The 24,973-nt window shown below is 46.4% G+C and overlaps 1 protein-coding gene across 2 annotated transcripts in view; it reads right to left on the reverse strand.

Moving 5' to 3' along the window:
* Nucleotides 1-24,973, reverse strand: part of LOC134413145 (serine/threonine-protein kinase 35-like) — a 59,919-nt gene that overhangs the window by 20,021 nt on the left and 14,925 nt on the right. The window contains exon 3 of one of the 2 annotated variants that reach the window (XR_010026456.1): nt 5,288-11,277. The gene's annotated coding sequence lies outside the window, so the exon portion shown is untranslated. Of the gene's footprint in view, nt 1-5,118; nt 11,278-24,973 lie in introns of those variants that run through there. The other variant, XM_063147275.1, reaches the window with a different exon arrangement.

Genomic DNA, 24,973 nt, shown 5'->3' on the forward strand with positions numbered 1-24,973 from the left:
GAGCGGCCCGATCCGAAAATGGCGGATCTGAAAGTGAAGCGGAGTGGGGGGTCCGTGCACACCCCTACTAGGGAGGTTGTGGGCTCTCCCACACTAGAGGCCTTCAAGAGGCAGCTGGACGACCATCTGTCAGGGATGCTTTAGGGTGGATTCCTGCACTGAGCAGCGGGTTGGACTCGATGGTCTTATAGGCCCCTTCCAAATCTACTATTCTGTGATTCTAAGACTGAATTCCCATGCTGTCATTAATAGAGGACGACTAAGTCAATACGCCTTCCCTTATTCATTGGGAAGAGAGTGAACTAATGTGCATGGGAGATTTGATGAGCTTTCGCCCAGCACCTTAAAACGACTCTCTCCCCTCAAAGCATAAAGAAAGCTATGGCTTGTTTTTTTCATCCTGGTGTGTTTAAAGGTAGCTGCTTTGCCAGCTGGGCTATGAGCAACCAAAACTGCATCCAAAGTATACAAACAGAGAGAAATGGAGTGCTCAAATGGCAGGAGCTTATCATCCCATCAACTTGGGACAGGGTGGAGTGTTGGAATCCCAGCAGCTATCGTCTGGCCAAACTGGAAGTGTCTGTTCTTTGGCGCGGGCAGAAAAGGAGAATGAGCTATTTGTAGTGGGGGTTTGATCATAACCAAGGCAGTAGATAAGAGCCGTTGGGGTACATTGCACACTTTGAACTTGAGAGTGTATCCTTGCAGAAATCCACTTTAAGGACCAGGAGCCAGGCCGTTTTCACTCCTGCTCACACAGAACGTGTTTGTATAGCAAACCCACCCCATGGTGAATTTTACCAGATCGGGTTTCAGAAGGTGAACACTTTACCTGTGAGCACCTGTCTGTGGCAAGGGATGCACGTGCAACACCAAAGAAAAGGTGTGGCAAACCCCAGCTCACAACAGCAGTTGGTATACTCAAAATAATGTAGTTTGCGTCAGTGAAATGGATAGGACAACATCACCTGATAGTCTTTATTGACTCAAAGAACCACGTGGAACATCTGCATTTTTAAAAGCATGCTTCTAGTCCTCCCTGTTGCAGAAAGGATTGTGCACTGGATTCTGGGGTCTATACGGACAGGTGTGTCTTCATTTGCTTCCATCTCTGTTACTCAGTGGCCAAATGATCACACATAGATATGTAAAAAGTCCTTTACATCACTAGAAGAGTCTGAATTTGTCATTTTTTATACTTCAAAACACTCAAGACACAAGTAGTGTCTTATTCATTTATTGCATTTTTATACATTACGCCAGTCCTTTTACAACTTCATTGGCTGCCAGTCCAGGTCCGGGCCCGATTCAAAGTGCTGGTATTGACATTTAAAGCCCTAAACGGTTTGGGGCCAGGTTATTTGAAGGAACGCCTCCTCCCATATGTACCTGCCTGGACCTTAAGATCATCTACAGGGGCCCTTCTCCGTGAGCCCCTGCCAAAGGAAGTGAGGCAGGTGGCTACTAGGAGGAGGGCTTTCTCCACTGTGGCACCCCGGCTGTGGAATGAGCTCCCCAGAGAGGTCCGCCTGGCGCCTACACTGTACTCCTTTCGTCGCCAGCTGAAGACCTTTTTATTCTCTCAGTATTTTAACACTTAATTTTAACTTAAATTTAAATTTTACTGTTTTAACTCTGTATTTTAACCTTATATCAATTTTGCTGTGTGGTTTTATCCCAGTTGTGCTTTTTATACTGTATTTTGTATTTGTGCTTTTAACCTGTTGGTTGTTTTATTATGGTTTTAATTTTTGTAAACCGCCCAGAGAGCTTCAGCTATTGGGCGGCATAAAAATGTAATAAATAAATAAATACTGCCCAATAGCTGAAGCTCTCTGGTTTCATAATGGAAACCAGCACAGGGCAAAACAAGGGGGTGGAAGAATCATAGAATAGCAGAGTTGGAAGGGGCCTACAAGGTCATCGAGTCCAACCCCCTGCTCAATGCAGGAATCCACCCTAAAGCATCCCTGACAGATGTTGCAGAGGGTCCCCTTGAAGCAGACATCGCAGGATTGCCGTGGCAACCCAGAAAGGCACCACTGCTTACAAATGCAAGCTGCATGCCCTAGCCCAGAATGAATTTAGCAGTAACCCTTGAGAAGCCTGAGGAGATACTTAAAAGGTGCATGCCCTCTGCAGATCAAATGCTACTTATAGCCTATTATAGTCTCGGCTTAATTCGTTCTTCCTGCAAAGGAGAGGTAGACAATCCCCAAAGTCTCACTGCAGCCGGGGTCTCTGCTATTTTAAACTATCAAGCTAAAGATCCAGAAAACAAGAACAGCCATGCCAGATCAGACACAAGAAGGAGGGCAACCAGGATGATCAGGGGTCTGGAAACAAAGCCCTATGAAGAGAGACTGAAAGAACTGGGCATGTTTTGCCTGGAGAAGAGAAGATGGAGGGGAGACATGAGAGCACTTTTCAAATACTTAAAAGGTTGTCACACAGAGGAGGGCCAGGATCTCTTCTCGATCCTCCCAGAGTGCAGGACACGGAATAACGGGCTCAAGTTAAAGGAAGCCAGATTCCAGCTGGACATCAGGAAAAACTTCCTGACTGTTAGAGCAGTACGACAATGGAATCAGTTACCTAGGGAGGTTGTGGCCTCTCCCACACTAGAGGCCTTCAAGAGGCAGCTGGACAGCCATCTGTCAGGGATGCTTCAGGGTGGATTCCTGCATTGAGCAGGGGGTTGGACTCGATGGCCTTGTAGGCCCCTTCCAACTCTGCTGTTCTATGTTCTATGACTCTAGCCTCCAGTTTCCAAAAAGAGGCCAGCCAGGGGAAGCTCACCAGCAGGAAAGGTGGGACGGCAACAGCCCTGCTTAACCCATTTCACTTGGTCTGCTTCCCAGAGGGCATTAAGTTATCTTTAGAGCCAAGCATGGTGGTTTCATTAACTCCATTTGCTGCACCATCGGTCCAGTAAAGGCAGCTCTCGTCTCATCTCTTCTGGTTTCCTCGCTGCCCACTTTTCTCCTCGCCGCGTAGCTTCTCCCTTACATTTCTCTTCCTTGCCACCCAAAAATTCATCCCAACCCTTTGAAAACTTGGATTTTGGAAGCAAATAAATGCAAAGGGACATAGCTTGTGTCGTTTTCGGCACAGTATGTGCTGTTGTGTACTTTGTATACCCCTGGGAACCTCTGCATGGCCAAGCCACCATCGTGAGAAAAACACACTGATAATCCACAGGTGAAACATTGAATTCTGCTAAGCTGTTTTGTAACAACGTATAACATTTACTTAGCTTGCATACTTTTTATTATGCCAAATTTATTCTGCAGTTTTTTTTAAATTCTGTATAATTAATTTTGAGTTTCCTGATCACAGGGAGAGGGAAGGAGCTATGCAAAGCCCACACCCAGATTTTATTCAGCTCCCCCTCTGGCTTTTGAGAGTTCACTAACCATTGCCCACATTGAATTCACAAGGGAGAGGAATTTGCAAAAGCAAACATTTGGTTTTTTTTTTGAGGCGGCAGAAATGTGAATGCCACCTTTTGCACCCCTGTGGAATTGTAGCAGACACGGCCCTGCTGATGAGCAAATTCCCCGCCTCCGCCTAACCTTCTCTCCCACTTCAACAGAGAAATGCCAGATTTGGGGCAAGACATTTCTTATGCAAGCAGAATTTTCTGTTTAGGCATTAGATGCTCACCCCCCTAGCTGCTATGTAGGACAGTCCTTCCCAAACTCTGTGACAAGGAAGCCAGTTGTATGCCATGTGAAAATCAGTATTATCCATGGAGGGTAATGCTATGGGTGGCTACTAGTTATGATGGCTACATATTGCCTCTACAGTGGTATTCTGTGTACCTCTGAATACCAGTCTCTGGGGAACCACAGAGGGAGGAGGTTAATATCCTCATATCCTGCTCATGGGTGTCCCAAAGGCATCTGGATGGCCTCTGTGAGAATCATAGAATAGCAGAGTTGGAAGGGGCCATCGAGTCCAACCCCCTGCTCAATGCAGGAATCCACCCAAAAGCATCCCTGACAGAAGGTTGTCCAGCTGCCTCTTGAAGTCCTCTAGTGTGGAAGAGCCCACAACCTCCCTAGGAAACGGATTCCATTGTTGTACTGCTCTAACAGTCAGGAAGTTTTTCCTGATGTCCAGCTGGAATCTGGCTTCCTTTATCTTGAGCCCGTTATTCCGTGTCCTGCACTCTGGGAGGATCGAGAAGAGATCCTGACCTTCCTCTGTGTGACAACCTTTTAAGTATTTGAAGAGTGCTCTCATGTCTCCCCTCCATCTTCTCTTCTCCAGGCTAAACCTGTCCAGTTCTTTCAGTCTCTCTTCATAGGGCTGTTTCCAGACCCCTGATCATCCTGGTTTCCCTCCTCTGAACACGCTCCAGCTTGTGTGCGTCCTTCTTGAATTGTGGAGCCCAGAACTGGACGCAATACTCTAGATGAGGCCTAACCAGGGCCGAATAGAGAGGAACCAGTACCTCCCGTGATTTGGAAGCTCTACTTCTATTAATGCAGCCCAAAATAGCATTTGCCTTTCTTGCAGCAAACACTGCAGACATTTGGGTTGTAAGCAGGTTGTTAGACTTGATTATCTAGGCCTTTGGTTTGATCCAACGGAGGCCACTTGTGAGACCACGATACCCACCCAAAGCAGAGGCTATCTGCTCCATCACTTTATTGTTCCAGCCTAGCCCCTTTCCAATGAGGAGGCATGTTCAGGACAAATCACACGCAGAAATACGGCTGCGGGTGGGAAGGCAAGACATCCGGAAGATCTTACATCAGAATTTTCACTTTTACGACATTAAAAAGATGTCGGGGTCTCCCAATTATATCCCAGGTTAAAAGAAGTGTACCGCAGAGTTTCCAGGTGTTTGAGAAAAGCTGAACTCGGATGCATAATATACTGCTCTGATCTTTTCTAGTCCCTTAACCCAACTCCACAACTAGGGGGTCCTGCTGCATCGTTCCCTTAAAACCTCAGTAGCCTTTCTACTGGAAACATGAAGCTGCCCCCAACAGGTGACCAAAGGGGGTCCCAAGCCCCTGCGCTGATCCCTGGATTCCCTCCGCCGAACCCAGCCGTAAAGGGAAAATCATGGACAAAAGGCAAAGAGACTTTGTTTCAAAACTGGGTATGGCTTTTCAACCCCATCCACTAGATTTATTCACACAAACGTTTCTTTAATTTACAAAGCTGCTGCCATTCATACACAATCAGGGTTTCCACAGTGTTCAAGGAACTTAAATACAATGTCGCACACCAACCCAAGTAAACCAAATCGTTTTTTTTTTTTTTTTTTTACAAAAAGGAAAAACATAAAGTTGTTCACAAACAGGTCCTAGATAACCAGCTTCTGTGCAAAGAAGGAGAGGTTTTTTTTTAAAAAAAACAAGAACTAACCTTGAAAACTGCAATCTGATGCCTGGGTTTAAGCCTTTTAATGTTACACTCAGCTTTGCAAGTTTACACATTCTATATCCAGCCAAACTTGAGGTGGGGACCAAATTGCAACTGGAAAGTAAAACGGAGGTGGATTTTGGAGGGGAGGGGGGCTGGACTCGAACCCAGTTCTCACTGAGGTGGGTCTACGTGCATCTTTGTTGTACCATTTTTCAGACGGCAGGTGTCCAAGAGACTGCTCCTCCACACAAAGACACGTTCCTCTACTCAGAAAGTTAGCACACCAGGCAGGAAGAAAGCCAGAACCTCTCACCCTGACATGCCAGTTTCCCACGTGGAGGGGTTTAATAGATTTGGAATAAGAGAATTCCATCCTGTGTGTCCCCATCCGTGGCCTGAAGTGATACAACTCCACGATAGCTTGACCACCTGGCTGAGAACTGGGCTGTTGATGACTCTCCCACCCACCGTCCCCCTTCTACTAGGTTATCTTGCAACTCTGAAAGCCCGGCAACACAACGAAGGCACCCACACGCTGTGTCCCCAAAGTGCAAGGAGGAGCAACGTAGCGTTTCCATCTCGCTTATCAAGTACTGGCATTCCATGAATTAATGTCTGGGAGAAAAGCAATCCGGACAGGAGCTCTGGACAGCTTTTTGCAACAAGTCACTTCGTTCCAGACAGTTGCTTGCATCAAGTTGCCCAGAGAGAAACTAATACCAAGGGTGCCACACATCCAAGGAGCGGTTCAGAGGTGACCGGCCGTGCTGGTAATAAGCCTCTCATCGTTGAGCTACATCAGACTCATGCCTGGAAGAGTCGGATTGGTGGAAACATACACTGACAGATGCTACAAGAAAAGGGGGCAGGCCATACCCTAACTGTGCAGATGGCCACTTAACAGCCCCACTGTTTTTTTTGTTCAGAGACCCCCCCCCCAAATTGTGTTCCTTAGATGCCTTTGCCCCAAAGATGCATTTTTTTGTTGAAAGAGGCCCAAAGCAGCCTGTTTTTCACTCATTGCCACAGCTGAACCTGTGTTGCAAGTGCAACCCAGCAGACTTAAACCCAGGCCAGACAACTGCATAGAACTAGATATATTCAGGGACAAAAAGAACGACAAGGAATCCAGAGATTGCATTTTCTCTCACTTGGAAAAACAAACAAACACATTTATTGCTCTACAAAAAGACTCTGGCAGTGTTTGGAGATATCCGAGAGGCACAGAGTGGGATCCTGAGGGAGCAGAAGTGTAAGGGGGAAAGGAAGACAATGGCCACCCATTGCTAGCACCTCGACCCTTAAACACAGCAGCAGCAGCGGCAGGAGAAGAAAGAGGAGAGAAGGAAGCGAAAGCTTTCCGCCCGTCTCCACCTCTTCCACTGAAGGGGAACACAAAATCTAGGGGGACCCTGAAAATGCAGCAAAGAAATGAGAATTGTGAAAAGAATAGCCACGCAGCCTAGAAATAGGCTGCTTTCCTGGGAGATGTTAGTTTCAAGATGGAGCAGCGTGGCGTAGGCTCTCTTTGGAGTCTCCTCTGCCCTCACGCAGGTGGTCTTGCGGTCCTCACAAAGGTGAAGGCCTGGGCTTAAATAGGGCGCGTGGCTGGTCTCTAATGGCACCCCAACCCAATCACCGGCGGCTGCCACGTGCTGCCAGCCACGTCAGGCACTTCCATACATACTTGGGAGCATTCAGTCCTGAGTCAGGGCAACGCCAATGGCAATATCCAGCCTTCCCTAACACCGGCACATGGCTAAGGATCGTCATCCCTCAGAAGTACATGCACACCAGTGAAACCGGCTGTAACCGTTCCCACCAGCTTAATGGAAAGCTCAAAGTCTTCAGCTAGTGGCGTGGTACGAACAGTGCAAGGGGTGGACTGGTTTTTTGGACAGTGCCATCGTGATCAGAAATGTCACGTCCTGGTGACTGCGCCCGAAAAGCACACATAGTAGTCCCAAGACTTGTGAGTGCTGCAGTTAGCTGCTCAGCTGCGGCGAGTAAGAAGCTGCTAGCAGGTGAACAGGAAAACCCCATCTCATTCTCTCTTCTAGCTTTACAGTGCACCACAGGGGCTGGGGTTCTTTCTCCCTTCCAGCCTCAGAGCTTGAACACCAAACCTAGAAGGGAGCTAGAGGCTTTTGCTCAATTTCTAGATGCCACAGAAGCCAAGCGCAGCATGGGCAGGCTCCCTCGCATTCTTGTTGATCGAAGAGGAGAACAAGCCTGACACACGGGAGGGGACGTGGGGGAAAGAAAAGGGCACGGCGTTGGGAGAACGGTCTCGGTGGAACGTACTGTACAATTGAAGAGATGCTGATGCTGCCAGTATTGTTGCTGGGTTCTCCTACCCCTGCAATGTAAACTAAGAATCCAAGTAAAGGGAGGTGGTAGTGGTGGTGATAGTAGAGGGCTTTGGAACGGGCTGGAGCTAGGTGTAAAATTTACCCAACGGTCCATCTACTAGCCACTGCACCAGGATGAGATGTCCGGCAAGTTCCAGCCCACACCACCAACTGTAAACAGCACAATTAGATGTAAACAGTTCAATACAAAATCATACCCACAACACAAGAAACCATGTCAGTCAGCCAAAAAGACAAAACCTGTGCAACAAAATGTCAGCAATATTTCATTTTTCGCCGTCAAGGACTGGCAATTTCCATTCCAAGTTCATCCAAGGTAACCGGGGTGGGAGGGAGAGGGGAAGACCCCCTTTGAATGACATCGGGGGACACTCCTGCATGAACACATAGTACCTGGGATTCACGGGACCCCCAGGGCAAAATAATCTCCTACTGCTTTTAATACAGCAACGTATTCACATACATAAGCCAAAAATGTGGCAGCAGGCCAGACACCGGAGCAGCTGGTGAGGCAGAAGGTCGCTTCCTTCGAAGCTTGCGTGAAGGTTCTTCCAAAGAGGCTATGGGGCTTCCCTGTTTTGATGTTGTCACCCTAAATGAAATGTGTTGTGGGTTGACATCAGCTGAGGAAATATTAGGCCATTTCTGAAGAGCTCATAGGTACCGTGTTGGCAATCACCAAAGCTACCTCAGGCAAGCGAGAGGAGGGAGGAGAAGACATTTGGAGCAACAATGAAAAGCAGAAAAAGAAAAATGCTCGCCTTGACCTAACCCATCCCCTGCAAAGAACCCTTCAAATCCTCCAATAAGGCACTATGGTCGAGCTACCACCACTAAAAGAGCAACCTAAACTGCAGCATGAACACAAGAGAAGGGGATGTGTCTGAAGTCACTTCAGGACCCAAGTGGTGACATTACGGAAGCCAGGATCAGTTTGCCTGAAGAGCTTTTCACAGGAATTGGGTCATGCGTCCATCTTCATGGATTCCTCTACACACACTCCAAAGTGCAGAAGTGAAAAGCAAGGGCTACTTTGCTCTAACAAAGTTTCCCACACACGTGCTCTGGGGTCTGGAGGAAGTGAACACAAAACCTTATCTGGTAGCAGTTCAAAAATATATATATATTGGTTAACGGGGGCTATGCCACAGGACCAGAACTGCAGCCTGATGCAATTGCTAATGGGTCAGAGGCTTGTGTATGCAACCCATAGACCCCAGAGATAGTAAACAGAGCCTCAACTCATCTGATTTGAGGCAAACAAGCTCAAACTCCCGCCATCCCCAACCTGCTGTGTTGTGCTAGTGAATGGTACAAAACAGCCAAAAGAGGTTACTGGGATGGCACCTCTGCCTGGGTACAAGTTTCATGTTGCCCATCAGATGAGTTGCAAACACAAAAGGAATTTTCTTGAAAAAAACCAACATATCTTTCTTGTCATTTGGAAGACTGCTGTTCCAGTCATGAGTACATTTGGGTGGAGTGGTAACAGCAGCAAAGGATGGAAGAGAAGATGGTTATGAGAATTCGGCCATTTCACTGTTGCCATACCTACTTAGTATTGCTGTGAGTTAACCGGATTTAACTGGTTTAAATTCATTCCTGGTCAGGAGGAGCAAGGCCTTTGCTCCTGCAAGCTTCTAGTCATTTGATGTGAATACTTTACAGGTCAAAGGAACTTCTGAAGGACCATTCAAGAGGGAACTTAGGGCCCTGACTAAGAGCAAGGAGGCTAGCGCTTACACCCAAATAGTAAGGGCTCTTCATTCCCTTTCTTTTGGCTTTTCACGTTTGCAACAGATTTTGCCATTTCTCCCTAGAGCTCCAATAAACAACAGATACTACTTGAGTGGAGGGTTTTGGGGAGCAGCAGGAAAAAGTTCAGCACAACTTGAACCTCGGCAAGACCAAGAGGCTTTGCAGATGGCAGGCCAGAAAGCCACAGACGAGCCGTCTAAGCCGCTAATAATCGCCCAAGGAAGAAGTTGGTTTACTCACGCTCTGGTTGTGGCTGTCCACATACCAGAAAGGCAGGTCAAAGTGGGTGAGAGTGAATGTAATGAGCAGCCTAGCAGGCAAAACAGACTTCTTGTATGTTTTATGGAGCCACAAAATAAACATCACAGCATCTTCTCCATAGCCTCACAAACATTGGCTACAGCTATCAGCATCAGTAGTAGTGTGAAAGTATACAAGCCACCCTGTAAGTGGACCACCATAAACTGTGGACTCAGCTGCATTGCCTTAATCTAACTGGTTCCTTCACTGCTATGAGTCAGCAGAGTGCAAGGGGCGGTACCCCTAAAGTAATAATCCCACCAATCAAGACCAACTGAAAAGACGGAAGTTGGCACGTTTAGTGTAAAGACCTACTCAATGTTGGAAGTAGTCAGCTAGAGCTACACGAACAACGGATTAACAGCTAGGAGATGTTACTCAGAACAGCAATAATAGTGTTTCAAACCAGATGACCACAGGGCAGGTCTAACTCCGTGTTTGTGTGTGTGTGTGTGTGTGTGTGTGAATGGACACTCGCATGCACAAAGTCCTAGGGGCGAGGAAAGGACTGTGCTTTACACCTCCATTTACAGTGATGCAGATCTAGGCAAGATCTAACAAAAGGATCCTCAAGCAGGTTCAAAGCTAGGACAGCCTAACAGGCGGAAAAGGCCCATGTTAAGTTATCAGCTTGACGTTTCAGGCTCTTTTGCCACCGAGGCAACCAAGCTGTACAGCCAAGCAAGCCACCACGCCCCTGGCAGGGGTGGGCTTTCGATGGGCAAACAGACCCCCTTCATGAAGGAAGCAGTGCCATGTAATATCATCAGCCTCCGCCCTTCCAAATTCCACTGTACTCTTGACCTATGAAACATGGAAACATAAGCCTCTCTTACAGTTACCACACCGCTTCTATTTCGGGGGGCATCTTTAACGTGGTTTCCTTCTTTAACTGTCATATTCAGACATTGCACTGTCATGTTTCAGGGGTGAAGAGCACTCTTAGGAAGGGGAAAGAGGAAAAGGTCTAACCCGTCTTGCTTTTGTTCCTTTCTCTAGAGGCTAAGCAGTCCCCAGAGACCAAAGAATTGTTATAAAATTGGTATTTAGCCACTGGCCTCAACATCCCAACTGAACCTCTCTCTGCTAAACAAATCTTATGCTCATCTTGGCCCAGAGTTCTGGTACTTCGCAGCAGCGGAAAAGAAATGCTTTGTAGATTTGTTTCAGTATTTTGTTTAGGTAAAAGAGGAATTCCAGAAGTACCTGCACAGGCTTAGTTGATCAGCAAAGCTGAGTGGGCGGAAGGGGGAGGAAGGGGAAAATGTAAATTTGAAAGAACTTTTATAGTCTCATAATGAAGTGGGTTACAATAGCTCCTGCTCTGCTTATGCCTCACTGGACTTTTAAGACAAATCTCAAAGCTTCATGTTGCCAGAGATTCTGGTGTTCGACCTGGGCCATCCTCAGCTTTCCTTTACGCATGTAAGTCATGGAGATCATAGGTCCCTGGTAAGAAATCCTGTAAGAAAAAGAAAAGCAATCATGAAATACTTTATATGTATTGGTTTAGAACAACTAGCCTTATTAGAGAACATCTTATTTATTTATTTATTACATTTCTATACTGCCCAATAGCCGGAGCTCTCTGGGCGGTTCACAAAAATTAAAACCATTCAAAGTATAAAACAACGGTATAAAACCATAATATAAAATACAATATAAAAGCTCAACCAGATAAAAACAGCAGCAATGCAAAATTACAAATGTAAAACCATGTTATTTAAAATTTATAGATTGTTAAAATGTTGGGAGAATAAAAAGGTCTTCACCTGGCGTCTAAAAGCATATAATGTAGGTGCCAAGCGAACCTCCTTAGGGAGCTCATTCCACAGCCGGGGTGCCACAGCAGAGAAGGCCCTGCTCCTGATAGCCACCTGCCTCACTTCCTTTGGCAGGGGCTCACGGAGAAGGGCCCCTGAAGATGACCTTAGGGTCCAGGCAGCTTCCTTCCTCAAAGAAGGTCACCCAATCAGATGCTCCCAGCAACTGTGATTCGTTAGAAGCAAGCAATGGTATAACCATGCATGAACGAGTACACAAGCATATGCACCAGGTATTTCTGCCTCTAATGAGACTGGGATGTCCTTGGTCTCTGCTACCAGGCCTTTGCCCAAAGGCAGTCTCTGTCCCTTTAAGAGGATGAGCTTTCCAGTACATGGCTTGGGACCACAATACCTGATGGAACGCCTCTCCCGACATGAACCTACCCGTACACTCTGCTCAACATCTAAGGTCCTCCTCAGAGTACCTACTCCTAGGGAAGCTCGGAGGATGGCAACAAGGGACAGGGCCTTTTCGGTGGTTGCCCCCTGACTGTGGAATGATCTCCCCGATGAGGCTCGCCTGGCGCCAACATTGTTATCTTTCAGGCACCAGGTCAAGACTTTTCACTTCTCCCAGGCATTTAACAATGCTAAGTTTTTTTAATTGACCCCAGAACTGTTGTTTTTAATGGATACTGTTGTTTTTATGTTTTTGATGGTTTTAAATTTTGTGTATTTTTAATGTTTACTGTTTTTAACTTTTGTAAACCGCCCAGAGAGCTTCGGCTATGGGGCGGTATATAAATGCAATAAATGTAATAAATAAAATAAAATAAATTGCTCCACCGGCCCTTCTCACTGCTGCAGGTTCCTTGGACCCAACTATGGAGTAAAACAAGAGAGAAGAGGAAGTTGAGCAAAGGAACCTGTGGAAAGGCAGACAGAACTTCTGTAGCAGAGCTGTTAAGCCTGAAAGTGTTCACTTTTAACTCAAAGTATGAACTTTGGCACAGTTTCCATACACTGACCCAATCTAAACATACATTGTAAGCAAGGGGCAGAAGACTGACAAATGCATTGCCCTGCCTTGTAGTCCATGAGCCAGGACAAAAATCCTTACCATATGTGATGACTGATACTGAATATGATTTTTGGCACAGTTTGCACCAAGATGTGGGAAACGCATGGTAGACCTGCAGCAATCAGATTGTTTTGTAGATAATCACAATTTATATTATTTATTATTTTATTTATTACATATTTATACTGCCCAACAGCCAAGGCTCTCTGGGCAGTTCACAATTAAAACAGTTAAAACCACCATGTACCAAGTCAGAATTTAAAACTTAATTTTTAATTTCATTTTTTTAAAATGTCACATAAAACCAGGAAAAGTTGTAATCCAGGGCAGGCTTGTCTAAAAAGATGTGCTTTCAGGAGGCGTTCGAAAGACGTTATATTTTCCGCCTCCCAACCCGCACACGAGGGAGGGTTTTCCAGAGGGTGGGTGCCGCTACAGCAGCCTTTCTCAACCTGGGGCGCTCCAGATGTGTTGGACTACAACTCCCAGAATGCCCCAGCCAGCTCTGCTGGCTGGGGCATTCTGGGAGATGCAGTCCAACACATCTGGAGTGCCCCAGGTTGAGAACCACTGCGCTACAGAGAAGGCCCTGGACATTGAGGGTCTTCGTTACGACATTCTGTTTGTCTTGGAAGCAGGGCCTCCTCTGAGGATCGTAGTTGTTGTCTGGGTGTATATAAGGGAAGGCCGTCTGCTAGGTATCCTGGTCCCAAGATGCTTAGGGCTTTGTAGGATAACAGCATAACCTTGTACATGGCTTGGTAGCTAACACGCAGCCAGTGCAGTTCTTTTAATACAGATTTTATGTGGGAGGAGCTAGGTGCCGTGAGCACCCTTGCCACTGCGTTCTGCACTAGCTGCAGCTTCCAAACCACACACATGGGTAGCCCCACATAAGAGTGCATTACAGTAGTCTAATCATGAGGTTACCAGTGCATGAATGCCTGTGGCTAGGCTATCGCTATCCCTATCCAGGAACGGGCGTAGCTGGCGTACCAACCAAAGTTGAAAATGGGCGCTCCAAGCCACCAAGGCCACCTGGGTCTCTCCAGTGACAAAGACAGATCCAGGAGCACCCCCAAACTCCAGACCTGCTCCTTCAGAGGGAGTGCAACCCCATCCAGAACAGGGAAACACCCCAATTCCCAGACCTGGGAACCACCAATGCACAACAACGCCTCTGTCTTATTGGGATTCAGCTTCAGTTATAAATCTTACACAGGTTCAGCCCTGGCATGCAACAGGGTGAGGCAACCCACTTATGTGAGCACCAGCAGGGGGAAATAGAAGAAAGAAAGAAAGAGAGAGAGAGAGAGAGAGAGAGAGAGAGAGAGAGAGAGAGAGTGCTCTGTGTGGTCATCTGTGCCTCCAGAACAGTGACTACGAACTGCCTCTCATCCAAAGTTTGTTTTGGGCACCAAACACTGTCAGACGCCCTGCCATCACACCAAATGTAGCCAAAATAGGCACACGTGAATAATGAACTGGGGCAAACAACGGTTTGGACTAACCCAAATCCTATATCCAGACCTCTGGGAGAGTTGGCCTCCATGAGAACACAGCCATCACTTCCAACCCAATACCTTTTGTTGCAGAGCAAGAGACTTTCACATATCGCTCCCCATATGAAGTATATTCACTGTATGCAGAAATCAATAGAGAAGAGGAAACGGGCACCCCATAATAAGCTTGGGGCACCCCAAACCATACACTCAAACTTCCGGGGGCGGGTTCTCTCTGTGGCACATGCTTTATTTGGGCGGAAGGGGACCATGGCCGCTCCGTATGATATGACCTCTGTCTTTGCTGCAAAAGGCCAAAGGATAGCTTGGGGCACATCTTAATATATTTCCAGAATTCGTAACTACAATTCTGACATGGGCTGAAGCACCCACACAGATCCCTGTCAATACCATCGTGCTACTTGAAAGGCTTGTACTGCATCTATACTCAGTAGAGAAGAAGAGAGCGCCTTCTCCCTTACCAACCTGCCCGGTCACTGAGGTCATCCGAGGGCCTGCTCCTGGTGGTTCCACATAGATCCATCCTCCGATTGGAATCCACCAGGGGAAGAGCCTTCAGCGTGGTGGCGCCCCTCCTGTGGAATTCCCTGCCTCTGGAGGTCAGGCAGACTCCGACCTTGTATTCCTTTCGGCACCTCCTGAAAACATCTTTATTCCAAGAAGCCTTTCTTTAACATGCAGCCTTGGATTTCTGATTTTTGCTTTTTTAAATTTTGTTTTAACTGTTTTATTCTGTTTTTATTTTCATTTTACCTTGTACACCTCTCCAAAAATTTTCAATGGGGAGCGGTATATAAATATTCTAAATAAATAAATAAATAAATAAATATACTCGTGGATTCCTGCCTTGAGCAGGGGGTTGGACTCGATGGCCTTGTAGGCCCCTTCCAACTATTCGAGAATATTCCATCGATATAGATGGCCCTCAAACACCACACAGTGTATAAAGGAGGACATGTACGAGGAAAGATACTACATTCACCTTAAATTCGTTATCTAGTCCTATCGGGATATTACCATCTCTACTGGGAACACAATCTCGATGGAGAGAATATTTGTTTACAAGCAAAAATATAAACATTAAAACTCATTTATTTCAAAACAGGAGCAGATGGGAGGAGGGCTCCATATCAGGAAAGATTTAGGCATTACTGCATGTCCCTTGTAAATTTGATGCTTTTAGCTGAAAGTGCACGGCTTGGTCAAAACCCCCTGATTTAAATAGAACAAGATCCCGGCTGACTAATTTGAAAATTCTACCAGTGACTGCAGACTTTATTTGCAAGACTAGTTCAGGTGTTTTGTTCTTTTTGCTTTGCTGTTTATATTGCAATGTCTCCACTGTGGCACTTTGAAGGCGGAATCTTCTAATTATAGTGTTTCACCAGAGTGGTGGCAGCCTTTCCTCCTGGGAACGGCCTCTCTGATGAGTGCCAAACGCAACAGTCTAATTATCTCCCTGTCCAACAGGAACTCAGCTTTCCTCAACCTGGTGCCCTCCAGATGTTTTGAACAGCGTCCAGTATTCCTGACTATTGGCTATGCTGGCTGGGGCTGATGGGAGTTGAAGTCTACAGCATCTGGAGAGCAGAAGCTTGGGAAGGCTGAACTAGCTCTTCAACATTGCAGACCCCATTTAGAAGAAGCCAGTTAACTGGTGCAGTGCACTGAAAAGCGGAGAAAAAGGATTGTCCAAAGGATACTTAACGGCTGAGTTCGGACAATGCAATAGTCAACTGTGGTTTAAATAGTTAACCGTTAGTTGAGTAGCTGGTTATTGTGTTGTCTGTCAGGCAAAAGCAACCCCATGGTCGACTATTTCCCCAAAATAACCAACAGGGAAAAACCACGCTCTGCAGAATTGACTAGTCGCACAACTCTTGGTTAGCATGTTGTCTGTCGGGCTCTGTGGACTATTTCGGCTGCCTACAGAGTCCTCTGGCAAGAGTGACCAAAGCTGCAGCTGCCACTCTAGTCCAGCTGGCAGAACTTGCAATGGCCAATGGGATACCAGCGTGAGGACTGGGGTGGAGAAAGGGTGGGAGATGTGTCAATCAAACACACTGTTGACTAATAGTCAACAGTACCCCAACAGTGGGTTAACCCACTCCATGGTTGATTATAATCATGTTGTGTCAGGAGCACCCCCTTGATAACCAACCCCGGAGTTGACTATTAAACCAACATTGACTATTGTGTTGTCCGAACGCAGCCAATATGTCTGCTTGTTTACTGTATGCAGAACAAGGCGTGCAACAATTTATACAGCTCTAATTCACCTCCTTGAGGTTTGTTTCCTCCATTTTAAATGTCCCAATACATCAGCTGCCATTGACACCAGTGATATTCAATGGTTATGTAATACTTTACAAGCTCAGTCTAGAAGTTACAGTAATCCATCTTGCTGCCAATTTTGGTCCCTTTTCATGCATACTGTGTTTCAGTTCTCGTTTCATCAAGCATCTTTTGGCATTGGTTTTAGACAGCTGTACTAGCTTGGCTTTGATATCCTCTTCCCAGTGAATTGTTTTTTTTTTAATTTTAGCTCATACAGCATAATTTGGTAGGACTTTATTATATTAGTTATTTTAATTATAGATACTCAGAAGAGGCTGGTGCAAGTGAAGGAAGTAATGAGGAGTCCAACTAGACAAGACACCATTCACACAAGTAGTAATTATGTGAATGGCCTTTTGATGGTAAACAGCTGCTGATGGACCCCCGATCTGGGTCAAAACCACAGCAGGAGGCAAATGGTTAAAGCCCCCTCCCCATGCCAGAATCCTGGTCTGGATTGGTCCCTCACCCCATTTATACTTTTGAAATGCCAAAATGCTGAACTTAGGCATCCTCTTAGGTCATCCTCTAGGCAACCTAGTGTTCTCCAGGCAGCAAGACCAATGATCAGAGATTATGGGGATTGTAGCCCAAAACATCCGCAGTGGCTCTCAACCTTTTTTGCTCCATTCTCCCCTTTCACCATTGTTCAGAATATAATTCCCCCCCCCTTCCCAAGATAGTCTAACTCAAAAGGTGCATTCCAAATAATATGCATATAATATTGAAAATCTTTTATTTTTTCCTATAATAGTCCCATTTAAAGGGGCAACGCAAAGCATGGCCCCTTTTACATTCTCAGCTCCCATGCTCTGCGTTGCCCCTTTAAATGGGAAGCTTGAAACGTCTAGGATTGCAAGGGAGGGAGGGAAAAGAGAGCAAAGGCCTGGCTTTTGCAGACGACAGGACACTTTTCTGGGACGTTTTTAATAACATGTGTAGGAAGACATAATCTACAGGACATCATACTTTGCTGAATAGTGGTCCCAATTTCACCACCACCCCCGGAACTCTAAAATTCCCCCCTTGTTGAGAACCCATGATCTAAAGGCTACCACGTTGTAGAACCTCAAAACATTCTATGCTTCTGTGAAACTGGTCAGTACTGGACACAGTTGTCCAAGCATATCCTCTGCAGAAGCCCCAGTAAGAGTTGGTGCAACGTAATTGCTTGGGAGAGCTTGGGAATGCCCAACTGAACTCTCACCTTGGCTCTAGGGTCTTAAGCAGTTCACAATTTTATCAGTCTCACCTTACCCTTACTCCAGTCTCCAATAAGGAGACAAGCAATACTATTGACCTTTTCAGGGCTACTGTAAAGATTAACCAGAATGCATTTCAAGTCTTTTAAACATTATAAAACACTATATAAAGGCAAAGAGATTTGAGGGGAGACATGATAGCACTCTTCAAATACTTAAAAGGTTGTCACACAGAGGGGGGACAGGATCTCTTCTCGATCCTCCCAGAGTGAAGGACACGGAATAATGGGCTGAAGTGACAGGAAGCCAGATTCCAGCTGGACATCAGGGAAAACTTCCTGACTGTTAAAGCAGTACGACAATGGAACCAGTTACTTAGGGAGGTTGTGGGCTCTCCCACACTAGAGGCATTCATAGAATCATAGAATAGCAGAGTTGGAAGGGGCCTACAAGGCCATCGAGTCCAACCCCCGCTCAATGCAGGAATCCACCCTAAAGCATCCCTGACAGATGGTCGTCCAGCTGCCTCTTGAAGGCCTCTAGTGTGGGAGAGCCCACAACCTCCCTAGGTCACTGATTCCATTGTCATACTGCTCTAACAGTCAGGAAGTTTTTCCTGATGTCCAGCCGGAATCTGGCTTCCTTTAACTTGAGCCCATTATTCCGTGCCCTGCACTCTGGGAGGATCGAGAAGAGCCAGCTGGACAACCATCTGTCAGGGATGCTTTAGGGTGGATTCCTGCATTGAGCAGGGGATTTGACTCGATGGCCTTGTAGACCCCTTCCAACTCCGCTATTCTATGATTCTGATTCTATGAAATGAATGACATTTACATGCATACAGATTGGTCTCTAGTTACCAGTGCACTTTTAAAATAGTTTTAAAAGTGCCCCAAACATCCAAGTTACTAGTTGGGAAGTATCCCTTTCTCTACTGAATTGACAGAAGACGAGGCTCAGCACCACGGTGGAGATTTCAGTACACAGACAGCCTGGAGAGGAACACAAACAGGCATTAAGCCAATTACCAGGTTCAGAGCTAAGGCACCTTGCTCTCCTCCTGGACGCAATGAACCTGGGTCTCGAGGGGAGTGAGGTTTGGGGTAGGCTCTTGCTTCAGAATCCAAACTCAGAAACCAAATTTCTTGGGACAAACCCCCCAGCGGAAGGCCCAATTAGTTGAAGGAAGTCTTAAGCCGAAAACAACTGTTACGAGTATGCAATAATTAGCAATGGATTTTCTCAGGCTCTAATTTTCTTGTTGGATTTGGCAGGGGTGCTTCTGAAACTGGAGCTACACACAGTCAAAATTGGCCCCTTAAGAGAGGAGGGTTCAGCTGAGGGCTGCTGCAATTAGAACAACGTTAAACAGGGCAGGACCATCTAGTTGATAGCTGAAGCAGAGAAGCAGGTATGTTTCTGGTTCGGATGCTGGCAGGGAGGAAGGAAAGAAAGAGGACACTGCTGGAGAGTGTCATTTTCAAGGCTCTGACTTGATTAAATTCTATGTGCAGCAGTGTGTATACTAGGTACCATTGTAAACATACGCCCCCAGTCTCACACAGAACATCATTGCTTGAAAACTACCCAAAATTAGACCGCATTCCGGTGCTTCCCAACCAGCTATTCTCATCTTCCATCACCTCATTGGGGTCCAGGTGTCCCAGATTTTGCAGACCTCCAAATACTGAAGTAAACATTATGCAAAATAAGTATATCTGCTGCATTTTGCATACTGTCTGACTGCTTACAAGTCGGGGGGGTGGGAGAGGAGATAACTCCGAGAATATATGGATGGGAGGAGAATGAATCTCTTTTGAATCATTCTATACCTAGGGAGGTTGTGGGCTCTCCCACACTAGAGGCCTTCAAGAGGCAGCTGGACAACCAACTATCAGTTATGCTTTAGGGTGGATTCCTGCATTTAGCAGGGGGTTGGACTTGATGGCCTTGTAGGCCCCTTCCAACTCTGCTATTCTATGATTCTATGATTCCTTAACAAAGGTAATCCTTGATGGCTCTTGATGGCTCCAGAAGGCTGGAAGTTTCCCCTTAAAATCTGGCGGACTGAGAAGGAGAGTAACGTATATTCAACAAGGGCGTGTGTGTGTCTCAAACTTCAGATGAGGGCACCTCCAACAGCCCACCCAAATCCTTGCAATTTATAGAAATCGGCACAGCCAGCACCAAGTTAGATCATGGTGATAAGCATTATATAAACCCTTGCAAGATTAATGATGCTGAGTGTGCCAATGGAAGCAAAGGCCTTAGTCACCAGCACTGCATCAACGAGGCAAAAGGCTGCAGGGCCAACAGGACAAGCCACGGTGCCCTCCGGCACACAGCTGGAAATAGGCAATAGACACTCCAGTCCAGGGTGGATTTGATTTAAATCATGATTTAAATCACTACTCAGAAAGACTCGCCGCTCTGACCATGTTACTCCGCTTCTGAAATCTCTTCATTGGCTTCCAATTCACTTCAGAATCCAATATAAACTTCTCCTGTTAACCTTCAAAGCTTTTCACGGTCTAGCTCCTTCCTATCTCTCCTCTCTCACCTCACACTATTGCCCCGCTCGTGCTCTTCGCTCCTCTGATGCCATGTTTCTCGCCTGCCCAAGGGCCTCTACTTCCCTTGCTCGGCTCCATCCATTTTCTTCTGCTGCCCCTTACGCCTGGAACGCTCTTCCAGAACATTTGAGAACTACAACTTCAATCGCAGCTTTTAAAGCTCAACTAAAAACTTTTCTTTTTCCTAAAGCTTTTAAAACTTGATGTTGTGCAGACTTTTTACTGTTAGTTTTACCCTACCCTGTGCCTGCTTACCCTACCCTGTGCCTGTTTGCATTCTCTTCCCCTCCTTATTGTTTTACTATGATTTTATTAGATTGTAAGCCTATGCGGCAGGGTCTTGCTATTTACTGTTTTACTCTGTACAGCACCATGCACATTGATGGTGCTATATAAATAAATAAATAAATAAATAAATAAATAAATAAATATAATAATAATAATAATAATAATCATGTGGCTCCCCCCTCCAAAAGTGCACTGTATTCATTGAATTTTTTGAAACTTAGCACTTAAGAGGTCAGGGGTTGTTTCTGTGTACATAGATCTGCGAAGGCACAATGGGATTGTGATCCCTGCAGACACAAATCCACAGTTTTGAGAACTGTAAAACCAAGCCTCTGTGGTCATATCTTCTAGATCAGCCTTCCTCAACCTGGGGCGCTCCAGATGTGTTGGACTGCATCTCCCAGAATGCCCCAGCCAGCTGGGGCATTCTGGGAGATGCAGTCCAACACATCTGGAGCGCCCCAGGTTGAGGAAGGCTGATCTAGATACTCTGTACAGCACCATGTACATTGGTGGTGCTATATAAATAAATAAATAAATAAATAAATAAATAATTAAAAAATGGCCCAATAATCTTGCAGAAACCACTGGAAGAGCATGACATTGTGAATGGATTGATGGAATTCATTTACCCCAAAATTTAAACATTGCATGAATATACAGCCTCGTGCTACGTAATTAAAAACAAATCCTTATTTCGTGAGGAATAACCTTTGGACTATAACGTATCTTAAATAGAAAACTACCTTTAGATAGATTTTTCCTCAAAAAGCATTTTATTTAAAAAAATCCGATTTAAATAAAAAAAATTAATCCTTTTTTTGTTTTTTCAAAAATCATTGGTTTTCATCCGCCCTGCTCCAGTCTCAGATATGGAAAGGTTGTGCCAGCAGGAAAAAGGACCTTACAGAATGGCAGATTGAGCAACATGGTACTTTAATGTCCTTTTATTTCCCCATTGCAGGAATAGAGATACTCCTCAATCTACATTCAGAAGGAATTCTAGGGTAAGTTGCTGTCTATCTTGGGTCATTCGCAGTTCACTGTAGATCCCTGGGGAGCTGTGCTCCAGAGGTAATAGCAGGGTGGTTGTTTGCATGAGTTGCTTATCCCAGGGTAAGTGGGAGACAAGTCAGGAGTCCCTGGCTGTGCCACAGGTCAATGACTTTCAGCTCACATCCACAAACCCAGGTTCAGTTTCCAGCATCTTCAGTTCAAAGCAGGGCAGGGAAAAGGACCTCCATGAAAGCTCTGACAGGACGGGGAGGACTGGACTGGGCTAAAGGACCAAATAGTCTGGGCTCTGTCTGTATACGGCAGTTTTTGCTTGTGGGCCGGGTTGAATGACTGTATAAACAGAAGGGCAGCAAGCAAGCGGTCTGGCCAGAGGCACCTGTCCTCCAAGGGATTCCGTCAGGGTAAAAAGCCACCAGTATCCAAAAAAGGAACCACAGAGAAGGAACCTTTCCCAAACAGCACAGCATCCACTTGGATGAGCACGAGGCCGGTGCTTCGCTCAGAGGCAAGCCAGGGGATGGTCTCTGTGGCACGTCCCTTTCAGTTACATAAGCGGCCAGCCCCTTTCACTGCAGCTGGGCTTTTGATGGAGGCTCATTACCAGCTCAGGCTCTGGAGAGGGGGTGGGGTGTTGGGACGAGGCAGCTGGGCCTTGGAATCAACAGCCGGAGGGCAGGCCTGTGCCCTCACAGCGTCTATTACGCTTGCATGTACCACTTCGAAGAGATGTGCAGGAGCGATTTCCCCCCAGAGGGCACAGCCTGGTTACGCAATGCAGCAGCAGCATGTTAGTGAAGCATGAGTGACCGCAGATGGCAAACACAGACTGCTCAGGGGGGCGGCCGGGGGAGGAACGTCGAAGGCGAAAAATAAAAGGGGATAGTGGATGACAATGCCATCACCTCCCAAACCCCCAAGTGGAAGAAAAGTCACCTGCTGCAGCATTCCCTCATACACCCTCCCTGACATTCTATCAAATAGTTTGAGACACGTCTCTCATTACATCAAAGCCTAGTTCATGAATTAACGCTTGAGACAACTTTAAGCTCATCTGGGAGGCTGGAGAAATAAAAATCTCCCCTGCATCCTCTTTCTTAGAAAACTTACAGAAAGGGAAGAGTGCTTTAGTTGGGAAGTTAAGTTGGAAGGACCGAGGGGACAGGAGCAGGCAGAAGTAACATCGGGGCCTGCTCCTGCTGGACTCTCCCCCCCCCCACAGGGCAAACTGCCATCTTGGCCCTGTGGGGAAGAAGAAGGACCGAGGGGACAGGAGCAGGCAGAAGTAACATCGGGGCCTGCTCCTGCTGGACTCTCCCCCCCCCCCACAGGGCAAACTGCCATCTTGGCCCTGTGGGGAAGAAGACGGACCGAGGGGACAGGAGCAGGCAGAAGTAACATCGGGGCCTGCTCCTGCTGGACTCTTCCCCCCCCCCCACAGGGCAAACTGCCATCTTGGCCCTGTGGGGAAGAAGAAGGACCGAGGGGACAGGAGCAGGCAGAAGTAACATTGGGGCCTGCTCCTGCTGGACACTCTCTCTCTTTCTCTCTCCTCCCTCCCTCCCTCCTTGACTCCTTTTCCTTGTGTGTCATGTCTTTATTAGATTGTAAGCTTGAGGGCAGGGACTGTCTTTTTTGCTAAGTGTAAGCCGCTCCGAGAGCCTTTTTTGGCTGAGGAGCGGGGTATAAGTATAATAAATAAATAAATAAATAAGTTAGGACCTCTTTAAAGGTATCTCCCCACATCAAGCATTGTTTCATAGAATCATAGAATAGCAGAGTTGGAAGGACACTAAAAGGCCATTGAGTCCAACCCCCTGCTCAGTGCAGGAATCCACCCTAAAGCATCCCTGACAGATGGTTGTCCAGCTGCCTCTTGAAGGCCTCCAGTGTGGGAGAGTCTCAATGGGGTGCCCAATGCTTAGAACTCTTTACGTTGTCCCAAACATATGCATTATCTCCAAAGGAGAGGCAACACCAGTACAGAGACAGCGTACGCATTCTGGTCAGGGCAAGGAGCGAGAAATGCTACACTCTTCACACGGAGAGTGCTGTGGAGCAGGCATCTTTAAAAGGTTCTCTTAACCAGTAACGCCGAGGGTCAAAAGACCAAAGGAGAACATGCAGCTCACTGAAGAGGATCACTTAGATGGGCAGATTCAGGGTTTTTTAACAACCACCTTTCTCTTTTCATATGAGCCCTTCAGGGAGAGACATTAGTCCCTCTTGAGCTGACTGGACATGGTAGCTTAAAATAAAAAGTGTGGGTAGCCCCCAAAAGCATTGAGGGAGATCAGAGGAGAAATTATCTTCCTGGCATTTCAAGGCTCTGCCATGCTTAGGACTTAATGCAGGAAGGGTCTCAGCATATGCCAGGCAGGTAGAAGGTCATGGTCACTGAACTGGGCTAAATGGGCCATTGTGTGAGCCTATATATGCTTGTCCAATATATCGAAGCAGTTGTATATACATTTCTACTTTAGAACAGCAGGGTTTTCCAGGAACTATCAAGCACCACTAAGGATCAACCTAACATTTCTTATCTAAGCACATTCTGAACTGGTGTGTGGAAAGAACAGCACATCAGTTTTATATAACTTCTGGAATGCATGCTGGAGGGCAAGACAGTCCCAACAGCTGCAGGAAATTGGGAGGCCAGAATACCTTTCACATAGCGTCCTTCAGTAGGATTGAATGGACGGGTTGCTTCTAGCACAGGGAGATCAAAGGTCTCAGATACAAGACCCGGTCTTGGAAAGTCCCCACAGCAGGGGACTTGTGACCTGCTAAGCCAAATGCAGCCTATTAGCCATGGTTGATAGCCTCTTCTTTTCACAGTCCAAGGGAGGCAAAGGAGCTGATCAACCCCTCTGCAGCTTGGGGCTGTGAAGGCCTGTGCTAAGAAGACTCTAACCCCCACCTCAGCTTTCCCTGTCCTTCAAGTTTCCGCATTCACACCATAAGTGGCAAAACTCACTACTTACTAAAGGGTAAAAGTTACCTTTCATGATGAACATGCTCTAAAAAAAAAAAGCACACTGACTTGCAATCTGCAATATTGGCTTGCGCCATTTTGTTTGAGAATGGGTCACTTCGCTTGCCCTAGCATTCATTTACTGCAGCAGCGTTATGTAAGGCCTCATCAAAATAACTACTGTTTTCCATCATTTCAGCCAAGTTGTTTGGCTCTGTGCATCCCTGGTAACAGATTGTATATGGCTTTGCAAATGGTTCAGGAGTCCTCCCATTCCTGAAGGTGTTTTGCAGGCAGTGCCTGGAAAGGAAACAAGATTCCAGTTGTCTCCCTGTTTAGCAGATTTAGAGAATGCAGCTTCTTCACTGAGCCCTAGTGACAAGCTAGAAGGACAGCCGTT

The sequence above is a fragment of the Elgaria multicarinata genome, chromosome 1 (genome assembly GCF_023053635.1).
Source record: "Elgaria multicarinata webbii isolate HBS135686 ecotype San Diego chromosome 1, rElgMul1.1.pri, whole genome shotgun sequence".
Taxonomy (NCBI): domain Eukaryota; kingdom Metazoa; phylum Chordata; class Lepidosauria; order Squamata; family Anguidae; genus Elgaria; species Elgaria multicarinata.